The sequence below is a fragment of the Siniperca chuatsi genome, linkage group LG11, assembly GCF_020085105.1.
Source record: "Siniperca chuatsi isolate FFG_IHB_CAS linkage group LG11, ASM2008510v1, whole genome shotgun sequence".
Taxonomy (NCBI): Eukaryota; Metazoa; Chordata; class Actinopteri; order Centrarchiformes; family Sinipercidae; genus Siniperca; species Siniperca chuatsi.
In genome coordinates this window covers 11,849,089-11,859,067 of record NC_058052.1, presented here as the reverse complement: position 1 = coordinate 11,859,067, position 9,979 = coordinate 11,849,089, and positions in this window count along the sequence as shown.

The window sequence follows — 9,979 nt, the reverse complement described above, 5'->3', positions numbered from 1 at the left end:
ATACCTGACTGACACTCTGGGATGTATTTTTGTTGATCCGTGGATCGGTACTTATCATTAACATTAGGCTGCTTCAGTAAGTTCCTTGTTTATCTTGTGTCAGATTGTTCAGGTACATTGTGAATAGAAACACTCATATCGTATATTTCATGCCTACACAGAAGGTGAAGAATGGCATTAAATGTGGTAATATTCATTTATCCAGCAAAGAAGCGTGTAAAGTGATTTATCAGTGGTGGCAGAGCACTCTGGAAACCATCATATTCATTCATTCATTCATTCATTCATGTTTTTGAGGCTTTGCTCAGGTTGCTGTGGCATGATTTCCTTTGCACACTGAGCTATTCTTAGGGCCAGCAAGCAGCATAGACTCTGCCCCATTTTTCCTCCCGGTATCACTCCTAGGGATGATGAAGTTGCAAAGCTAGCAAATGAGAGATGCATTAATCACAGCGAAACAGTTGATTGAGGATGCCTTGAAAAGACAGACCCATTAGTCCGTGTGCCTGCGATGGCGCTAATCTGATTGTAAAACTGTTAGGCTAAAACAACATGCCCCACTGACCACCATCAGAGATGTTCATAGCGGTATTGGAGCATTTCCTGGACCATATAGGCCTAACATGCTGCCTGCCCAGTGTGCTGATGAGGGACAGGAATGATCCTTTTTGTGACATGAATGAATAACAAAAAAGTCTTTGTGAGAACTTAACAATGGGTGAGAATAATTACAGTAAACAGCTCACTTTGTGTCAAAGGGAGTGAGGTGAAGAATAGTAGGATTACAGACTATGAGAGGAGTTCATGTAAGGCAGTAAAAGTGGTGCTGATGAAGGGATGAACAATGAGGAAGCTAACCTGCGATGGAGAGTAGTGACCGCGTATGAATGAGGGTGCAGTGTGTCTTAGCAGCCAGCCTATGGTGGCATAGCGGTCAGGAGGCCTGCTGCTTTAATGGTCCATAAATCTGTGTGGACTGGCCGGTCTGATGCCGCCCCAGTGAGACCCTCTCATGCGGAAAATGAATCAGACCGTTTTTACGGAGCGCAAGTGTGGAAGCTTTCACCCTCCCCTCCTGCCAGCGAGCCGATAAGAGCTGCTGCACATGCATAGCACTCCATTTCAGCAGGTCTGGAGCTCATAAAACTCTCCATTAGTGACAACCCTTGTTTGTATGCTGCCCTTCATTCAATCTGTCCTGTTGCCTTCATTATTCTCTCTCCGTTTTCTTTTTTTCTCATTACACCTGGCGTTGGTTTCTGGAGTGGGAACACAGATGTTGACACATTGGTGCACAGCCAGTAAAGAGGTGAAAACTGTAAAGATAAATCACATTCCAGAAGAAACTCTATTAAAACTCTGATAAAACATTGAACAGAATTGCCCTGCTTAGATTCAAAATAATCTCTCTTCTTCTCTCTTTCTCTCTGTCACATACACACATACACTGAATAATAAAGTTTGCATATTCGAAACATGCCAGGTACTGTATCTCTACTGCTTTCTTTCTCCTGCTTGCTCTCACACACACATTTAGAACAACAGATGCTGTTGTGTAATGACAAAAAAAATGCATTCTGGGACCATTATTTTCTCTGGTTAGTTTAGTTAGCACTTTATGTACCTAGGACAGGTGACGACATTAGAGTGTACTATATAAAATCACTGTCCTGGTCCTTCTAGAGGATTTAGATGTTGGAACAATCACCTGCAGTTGTTATGGAAGCGAGACCAACAGACAACTGGCACCCTGAGCTAATTAGTTTGAACCTCCTTTGAAATGCGAAGTGGAAGAGTCATTGTGACATAACACACACATACGCAGATATCCATGCAGAAACACACATGCACTGAGGCTTTATGGCATTTCATTTTCCTAGATAAGCATGGTCAGATTGGTTACTGGTTAAACAGGTAGTATTTGCATTCTCCCCAGGGCGAGATGGCAACCTCAACTGTCTGTGAAGCTGCCAAAGGCCAGCTGCTGTGTACAGACATGCACTAGAAGTCATAGCAGACTTAATTGCTCTAGAAGGAGCAAACCACTGTTGTTTAAGGAAAGAGCACAAAACAAGCACTCCATACAGCTCACTTTTATCTTTAATTTGTCCTTAATAAATACTCAGAGGGAAAATGTATGTCCTAGCAGTTAAAATAGTGTAAATGTTACTTGTACACACCCTCTAACTGTCAGCAGAGCACCCAGGCGTGGTCAACTTGTTTCAAATGCAACACTTTCTTTGTTCTCCAGGTTTGTTTTCCCTAGAGGTTCTCCCAGCTTTTGCCTGCAGTTATCCTCAACTGAAGAGTGTGTTTGCCTACAGAAGCCTTTGTTTGACAATCCTTTCTGCTAACCGGGTCTTATGAATTGTGTCAGCAGTGTGCTGATTGTCTGTTATCTGTGAGCTGATAAGTGCCTCCTTAAATGCACAGGCAATAAAATGCTCAACATGTAGGGCAGAGGAATTATATTTTCAACAAGCAAATATCCTGTAATTCTGTATTGATTCAGTCTATTTGTTCAGGTTAGATGGGGCAAACGCTTGTATAAACAGGCCCAAGTGTCAATTTGCTCCAGTGGAGGATTAAGCATGCCAGCAGCATGAACCAAGGACAGTAAATTAAATTTTTTTTTAAAAAACAACTCAACTATTTAATGAGACAGGACTATGTAACTAGCTGCTTAGTAAAATGATTTTTAACAGTTTTTACTTGTCCATTTTAGTCATCAGTGCTCAGTAAACAAAGAGGTAAACAATTATGTACTTGTAATGAAGACAAGACTCTCATTCACTAAGCAACAGAGACATAACCAAACGGGCCAAAGCAGGGGTGTAGCTAGAAATGCTTGCCCCCCTAACAAGATGTGACACTGCTCCCCCGATTTATGTCCATAATTAGTACAAAACCCTCTCTACTTGTCTGAGAGGGTCACTCATGCTTAAAGCCTCCACCACACCCACAAAACTTGATAAACATACATTATAAATGGGTCGGGGAGTGATGGATTACCTACAGTGTAGCTACATTAATCTGGCATAAAAGAATGATGGCCACATGGTTTGTCTTTAAAAAGGTCCAACAGTAGTCAGATAAAGCCAAACTGCATGATATAAAAATATAAAGAGTGATTATGACCCTGATTAGGCAATGACGACTTATTTTTAAGATTCCAGAGAGTTGGTTTGCGAAAAATAGGGCAGGTCACCATGGACAGTCAGCACACATTACACATTTAGTATAATTTTGAAAGAAATAATGTTATGGTTGTTGAGATAATGGTTGATAGTAACAGTTGGTGGTGTAATCAGAATAATTCAAATTAAATCACATTGTCAGTAAAGTCTGTAGTTTAAATAATTCAGTCTAAAATAAACAGATTCTCCTGTTTGAGTTACCACATTGTATTGCTGATTATAGATTTAAGCAGACCGTCAGTAATCTGTAGGTCACTACACTGTAAACAGTGACAGCACTTTCCCAGACTTGACTGTAACAAGTGAAGGAAAGACTGCCTTTTCAATCATCTGTATTTAACTGACTGTTTAGTTGTCACCAAACACACAGCACTGAACTTTGGTCTTTTTTATGTCATTGCCTTGAGTGCTGTTCTTCTCTGTTTGTATTGACCAATATCCATGCTATCTCTTTGCACTTTTAAGTACACTAAAACTGCATGACTCCCATATAAAGGCCTTAAAATGGCCCTGCCATACAACACACCACATGCAGAGGCAATTGAATTAACCCATTGATCCCTGGCCGTTCTATTGCCAAGCTAGATTTTGTTATTCAACCTTAATGACTGCTCCTTGCAGGCAAATGAACACTTGCAGTCAATTAACTGTGAAGCAGGAGGAAGATGAAGGAAAGACCACCCACTCCGACATGTACCTAGAGTTTAAAATGCTCCATCAGCGATGTGAAGTCGTGACGTCTGGAGAGACATTCAACTGATGACTTCACTGTAAACAACAACACAACACCAAAAGCTTTGTTCTTTGACACTCCCTTATCTTTTCACAGCATCTGCTCCTCCCCGCCATGTCTTGGTCACAAGCGCACTTTATCTTGTGGGACAATAGTGGTCTTGTGCCCAGCAGTGTTGTCTGGCACTACCAGCTCCGTGGTGGGCTATGACACGTATGAGGGATTGCTAACGTTCTTCCAGCAGTGTGAATTAGTGTGCGTTGTGTTTTCTCATGTATATGCAGTACAATAATCAGTCTGCCTGCTGCTTGGTAATATGACTTATACAAGATAAACAATTACATTAATTTTACGTACGGTTTAAAATGATCATACCCAGATGCACCGTACTGCTGCAGTTGCCAGGGGGCACAGAAAGATTGTGGAGTAGCTCAACTGATTAGATCAAATATAATTCAATTTGATTTAAAAAATATAGCCACATATTGAGTCACCTATAACATCTGAACAATGTTTCAATTAAGGTGTGTGAAAACCATATGGTGAAAATAGTTAGCGAGCAGGCAGTTTAGTTAGCTAAAAGCTAACAGTTAGCTAATAATAAATGGATAAACAGTTCAAAAATAGTTAGCCAAAAGTAATGAATAAAAGATTTGAATTGCTAAAAGTAATGGATAAACAGTTGAAATAGTTAGCTAAAAGTAATGGATAAATGTTTGAAGTCCAGTCTTTATTATAGTAGCCTACAAATGCAAACATAACCAAACTGACCTAAACATTGACAGTTCAATTGTATGAAAAAATTGTTGTAACATCCACTATTGAATCCACTTTTATATCATTATTATTAGTTAAATAATATCCAGTTTAAAATCAGTTCAAATAAACACAATTGGAACATGAAGGGTGATGTCAACGAAGCGGTACTTTAGTTCATCGAACAGGGCAGTGGGGGTATGTCTGCTTAGTTTGATACCAGTGCAGACCTCCCAGTGTTGTCTCTGCACTATGCATATAAAGTGAGTGTGACCTGATGCCCGAGGGGCAGCGCATACCCTGCCTGGGTCTAAGGGGAGCCTGGCTGCGGGGCTGTGAGCGGGCACACGGCTGCAGTGTGGAGAAAGTGGTGCAGTGCCTCTCTGTGCCTGGCTGAGCACTGGGTAATGAAGCATGGCAGAGGAGAGAGGAAAGGAGTGTGTCTGCAGGGTAGGCATGGCCCTCGTGTTTCTATGCAACCAGGGCGGATGGGTAGGTGATGCAGGACCACCTCTATTTTGCTTACTTGTCATGCTGCTGCCACGCTTTCTTTCGCTCGTTCTGGTTAGTTGTGCTTTTCCCATCCTTCCTACCTCCCCACACATAAATGGGATGCTGTCAAACATCCTGCCCCAATTCCCCAAGGTCAATATGCAAAATGTCCCAAGCCTGATCAACCAACATTAATTATTGTGGCAAATGACCATAAATTAAGCACATCTTTGGTGTGTAATCTCATATCAAACTCTGACAAAACAGTCATTCAATAATTAACACACTGAAGTATTTATATCTAACATTTACATATACTAACATATTTATTTAATTAAAGTAGACTCTCTTGTTTTCTCAATTGATTTCTCCTCCTTCCTGTCTGTGAGACAGTTGGCTGCTCTTGCCCTTTCAACCAGAGGTCTAGCGAGAGCAGATGTGCTATTGTTTCAGAGGTGGTGTCTTGACTGATATACTTTCCAACTGCCTCACCTCACCTCACCTCAACCCCCACACTCCCCTATTTTTGGTGCACTTTTTTATATTTGCATTTGGACAGATACATTTAACAAACACGGCAGTCATTAAAAACAAGGGCAATGCTCAGATTAAAAATAACAGAGGTGTGGCTGAAAAAAACCCCACTCTCTTTATGTCAGGATTTTGTGTGTGTGTGTGTGTGTGTGTGTGTGTTTGTGTGGGTAGGTGTATCCTTTTAGAATTTCCCTATACAAGGATTGACCAAATCATGCCATTCATTGTTTGGAAACTAAATAGCAGCAAGAGAGAAGCAAGAGGCAATCTGTGATTATCCTCGCTGAAGGATTTTCATCCTAGAGAGAGCCTTACACTACTACAAAGACAAACCCTTAACATATTATCATCTATTGTGCAGCCACATATTTCCTGTGGGCAACAAGTGTGGATCTATTCTTAGCTGATGGCCTGGGCTTCAGCGCTTTCTGCTCCTGCTCCTCATAGGTTGGACAGGATAAGGTGTGATTCAGTCCTGCCAGGTCTGACTGTGTCAGTGTAGCCTGTGTCCAGCTGTAGAGACGATGGGGCCCATCAACCATCTGTCCCTGACCAGCAGATTCAAGGCTCAGTCCCCAGAGAAGGGAACGAGGGGGCTGGAGTGAGATGAGGTCGGATGGGGGAATCAGCTTTGTGTTGCCATAAAGCTGTGTTTCCTCTCTCCTAGCAACGGCCTCCCATTTCCTTGGTTTTGGGCAGCATGGTCCTGTTGGTCGGTGTGCACGGCCCCCTCACTCACTCTCTCTCTGTCCTATTTATGGTAATGAGCCATCTGCCCTCTCTGTAACAGCCGCCCAAATAGAGGAGAGGCTGGGAGGGGGGTGTCTCTGACAGACAGGAGTCTGAGACAAAGACGCTTATCCTGTTGTGTCTGCCTCTGCCCCAGTGGATGCCTTCAGATATGGATAAGACTCAGTGATGACCAAGAACACATACAATCCTGAAAAATGTTCAGTGTTTTCACGAGAGAATATAATGTAAAGGAGGGAGGTTGTTTGAAGTAAGGACTTGAACACAGACTGTGTGTGTGCATCTGATAGAGAGACAGAGAAAGTGACAGAGACAGAGAGTGCTACCACCTGCAGGTCAGTACATTACGTTGTTCAACACAAAGAGCATTTGTAATAACAGTGTTAGGATGACCCCTCCCCAATCACACACACACACACACACACACACACACACACACACACAATTTTGACTCCTGAGCTGAATATTACACAACCCTAGCATTATTCAGAGCCTCTATATGGATGTGCCTCTGGGACTTCTTAGTGACACAGGAGAGTGGTGGGCACACCAGCCAATACAGAGCCACCCAGCATTCAATAGACCTCTGTTGCCACTGGATACTAGATTGGTTACCAAGCCAACACATGTGCCCCACTGTCATATCTCGAACAGATTTGTGTCGAAAACAACAGATATCTAAGACGACTGGTAATTCACTATGACAAACTGAAGTAAAAAGACACACCTAAATGGAGATTATGTAAGAAATGGGACGAGAATGTTCCTTCTGGCCACGGCAACAGTGAGTCCAACCATTTTATCATCAGAGGACAACAGTGCATCACGAACACAGAGGCAATTGGTTTGTCATTCACAACACTGCTGAAAAAGAACAAGTCCATTCAGAAATAGTGATCAACTTTATCACTAAATCTTTGATAACTGGCCCCATAACTGCAGATTTAACAAGAAAAGACACAAGACAAAAACTACAACGAGAACTCTTTCAGTTCATGGCATTGCAGTTACTAATGTTGGAAAAAGGTTTTGTACAATACAATGTCCGACACAAGACTCTCAGTTGACTCCTTTCATGAGGTCAATCACCATTAACCTCATCAGACAGACTGACAGGCCAACTCACAGATGGGTCAATGACCACAGAGCAACAAATCACAGATGGTCCTGCTGATAGGCCTGGAGTTGATTGCAGGCATAAAACAAAACATTATGAAAGCAAACCGATGCATAAACAGAAAATATAAATACTATAAATGTGAATGAAAACTAAGAATTTTGCATCAGTTGTGAGGATGCTGCCATCTAAAGGCAGGCGCAGGGTAGTTTTGCAGCTCGGTGTGACTCATTTGCCGTAGGTAGTTAATTAGTCAGTGGAACAGTATTCATTTAGACCAGCCAAAAAATATGCTAATTAATTACCATGTTGTCACCACAGGCACATAATGAGATCCCACAAGCAAATATTTGCATAATCACAATGTTGAGCAGTGTCAAAAGACTGACATTTCAGTGTACCAGAGAGTACTCAGAGAGTTTTGGCAATTTGACACTATTAGTATGACAAACAACATCATTGTCATCATTGGCAGCATCCTGGGGCAAGAGGTCTGGAAAGACATGTGACAGCTCAGGATGTATGTAGAAACTAACCCCTCATATTTTAGCATCAGTGAAAAAAACCTGGGCAAAGTGAAGCATCATTAAAGACAATGGAGACAAAAAGACACAGACCATAGAGGTAAAGCATCATGTGATGCTCATCTTACACACAGCATGCAGTGAATACTCAGTGGTAGGATGAGGAGACATCTAGTGGACAACCAGACTACTGTGCAAGAAAGTAAGTGACAACATATAAATTGTCTCTTTATTTGGTAAACTGAGGAGATTGACAATAAACCCAAACATATGAACTAAAATAAAAAAGATTTAAATGTTAACTCCATATCATATTTTGCAATATGATGAAGTTGGGGGGGGGGGTATCTCTTTTCCCTGTCAGCCTAAAGCACCTTTATCACAGAAGACATTTTTGAAATGTCACAGTAGGAATAAAGATAATAAAATAATAATGACTGAATTCCACCAAATTTCCCATACACTTTATATATGGTGTTTGGGCTTGACGCAGATATATGTGAGACCCTATTCATTGTTCTCATTTGGTCATGCTGAATAGCACCACCATCAGACAAAATACCAGATTTTCAAATTGCACTATGTTAGGCACCATTTCACCTGCAGTTGTAACAATGCAAATTCTTTGAACTTTTGGAAAAGTTCTATAACTCAAAGTTAGATTCAATGTATAAAATAATTTGCTGCAAAGGTCTGGTTTTTATGGCTATATTACTATTTTCTTATTTGCACACTTTACACTTTAGCATTGGTTCAGTCAGATCAACCTGTTAACTAGGAATGCATTCACTTTATGACGTGATCCTGGATCAAGCACTCGACGGGCGGACTGTGTTCCGAGCTGACAAAGCACAAGACGCCAGCAAGATGAAGGGACGTTTTCTTAAAGCACTTTATATGAGACACACATGAGGGAGACGGAGCTCTTACAACTCATAACAATCAATGATGCTTGGTGCTCAAACTACAAACTTTCATTTCATCATATAATCTTGTTGTAAAATGATAAATAAATTACCTTGTACCTTGTAAGCAAAGGTTGCACCAAATCACAAAAACTATGATGCAAAAACCATGTTTATTGGATTTTGACATGTGGCTCGCTGACTTGCGAGGCTAGTGAGACAGAAAGACAATCTGAACAAAGACTCTGTAAAGATGTTATGCGATACTGTTTGAACAACTAAAGCTGCTCAGTGGCCAGCAGATCAGACTGTGGTTGTGCTGGACAGCTTCCAGGTGTGAATGTGTAACTGTGTGAATGTGATCAGGGCGTTCCTGAAAAAGACAGATTGCTCTCATTGGAACTCCCCCTGAATAAATAAAGGTGAAAAATAAAAATTAAAAATATAAATAAAAGTAAGTGACGATTCTTTGAATTTACTCAACACTCAGTCATCATGAGACACACTTCTCAGCGTCCAGCAGTTAATTCCACTGAAAAGTGAGCGTCACTCCAGTCTTCTTCTTTGTTTAGTGTGGAACATACTCTTGTTATATTGTGCTGTTTTACAAGATTAACTTTCATTATTTTCATTGAAAGGCCTTCAAAATGGCCCACAAGCTGGCGTTATTAAGGACATGATAAGTACGGTTATGTAAGCTGGAGTTCAGTCATTTACAGCCCTTTATTAATGGATTCCACCTTGTCATTATGCAACAGGATGCAACATTATGATTTTATGCCTTGGGTATTGCAAGGTTTGAATGTTTGTATAAACAGGTGTCATGCAGAACATAAAAAATGAAAGCAGTATATTTTGACTGATCTGTTTGACCAATCGATCAATCTTCCATTTTCTAGTTGCTAGTTTCTAGACACTTAAAAGGGCAAGCAGAGCTGCTGAGATGTCAGGCTGGTCTGCCTGGGGGTCTC